This window comes from Hakea prostrata, unplaced genomic scaffold (genome assembly GCF_041222555.1).
Source record: "Hakea prostrata isolate BN-2017 unplaced genomic scaffold, UWA_Hpros_2 contig_21, whole genome shotgun sequence".
In the NCBI taxonomy this organism is placed as follows: Eukaryota; Viridiplantae; Streptophyta; class Magnoliopsida; order Proteales; family Proteaceae; genus Hakea; species Hakea prostrata.
Genome location: NW_028291140.1, coordinates 446534 through 448423, shown reverse-complemented (window position 1 = coordinate 448423; position 1890 = coordinate 446534). Strand labels below are relative to the sequence as shown.

The window sequence follows — 1890 nt, the reverse complement described above, 5'->3', positions numbered from 1 at the left end:
TGATGTCTTTGCAAAACGATGTTTCTGTGAAATTGAGAACTTTGGTCCACCTGCTAATCAGTATTCTGATACCCCTCAGCCCCTAGGGAATGCATATTTTTCTCCTCTTAAAATTTGTGATTCCATTTCTCAAGTGTATCGTTTTTAGCAACAAAGGTTGGATTCTAATATCCACTCTCCTCAACCAACGGGTAAGTTGGTCTGGGCTCGCTTCCCCGATTTACCTCTCTAGTATTGGCATGAAAAAGTGCTTCTTTCTATTGCAAAGTCTATCGAGAGACCTGTCTCTCTTGATAGAAGAACTCGTCAAGGCACTGTTGGTCATTATGCTTGAATTTTGGTCGAATTGGAGGTTGAAGTCGTTAGAGTAAATGAGGTTCAGATTGAGCGTCTTGAACCAGGGACTCATCGAGTTTTTAATTTCATTCAAAAGGTAATTTTTGAGGATGGTATTCAGCGGTGCTCACTGTGCAATTGGGAAGGACACTTGGGGCTTCATTGTATGTTTGCTTCAAATGTTTTTGTGGGTGGCTTGCAGGTTCAGTCTCCAATTGTTCCAGTAGAAAATCCTATTGTGAATGGGAACCCCACTAAAGGTGTGAGAGTGCAGACTCCTAGCTCGCTCCAACACCATATTCGTGTGGCTCTAGAGGATGCAGGATTGGAGGACTCCATTTCACCAATGAGGGTTCAACAAATTCAACTTCAAATTCAAATCCAAAATGTCGATTCCTTCTAATGTGGTGATTGAGTCTGGCGAGATCTCTTCTCTTGATATTTCTCTCTCTATAGAAAGTGATCCATTTCAAATTCAAAAGACTTCAAATAAGGAAAAGAGTTCAATGTTGGTTGGTACTCCTTCTAATACCCTGGACTCCTCTGCTGATCCCACTAATAATCAAGATTGAAAAATGACTAACTTGAAGCCTACTATTGAAAGCACTATCTATGAGTTTAGTGATTCTCTAATGAGGAAAAAAAAAAGAAGAAGAAACATTGTCAACGATAGAGGTTTTGTGCTGCAATCTCTTCTTCATCTTCACTGGTTTATCTTGAGAAGCATTTCATCTCAGACTTTAAGCACCTCTCCTTATGCTCCTTTGTCAATTAGAGCCTTCCCTTCTCCATTCTAAGCATGGCACATCAACTAAATCAAGCACGAAGGTCATCGATTGTTTGTTTTAATTAAGAATTTGCTGTCTCTACACGAGATGCTTGAAAATTAAAACATCCTGCTGGAGTAGCTCAGTTGGTTAGAGCGTGTGGCTGTTAACCACAAGGTCGAAGGTTCAAGCCCTTCTTCTAGCGCATTTCACTCATATTATATTTTATTTACCAAAAAAAAAAACATTAAAACTAAGCTTGATAAATGAGATCCGGTGGATTTTTATTTTATTTTATTTTATTTATGTACATTTTCTTTCTGCTAGGTCTCAAATTCTTCTTACATTGGTTTCACATCAGTTTTTAATTATGTCATATAGTTCTTTGTCAGGCTCCCAGATATTGTTTTGAATCTATGGTCATTTATGTTGCAATTGAACTATATGATCCAAAAAAGAATATCTATACAAAGTGCAGGTGGAACACCAATTCAATGATATGAGTTTGGTACCATCAATATTGTCTCCCGTGGTTTTCTTTTTAATTATTGCTATTGTTGCTTTTTTTTTTAGCATCTCACAATTTTCTTCTTCTCAAAAACAAGGAGAAAATTTTATTTCTTGGCTTTCTTTTTGATTATGTTTGCTAGAGAGAAGTATTATATGGGTTTCTTATGGATTTGATGAATCACGTGACGGCTAGAAGGCACAATAATAAGGTGGACTACAAAATGGACTGACGTAGGAGGTGGAGGAAATGCAGAGTTGGTAGAGATAGTGGTTATTA

At 37.5% G+C, this 1890-nt stretch overlaps 1 non-coding gene across 1 annotated transcript; it reads left to right on the top strand.

Annotated features, from left to right (window-relative positions):
- The first annotated feature begins 1234 nt into the window (after positions 1 to 1234).
- On the top strand, positions 1235 to 1308 carry TRNAN-GUU (transfer RNA asparagine (anticodon GUU)). The gene has a single exon. It is a non-coding gene; the product is annotated as a tRNA-Asn (tRNA).
- The last annotated feature ends 582 nt before the right edge of the window (positions 1309 to 1890 follow it).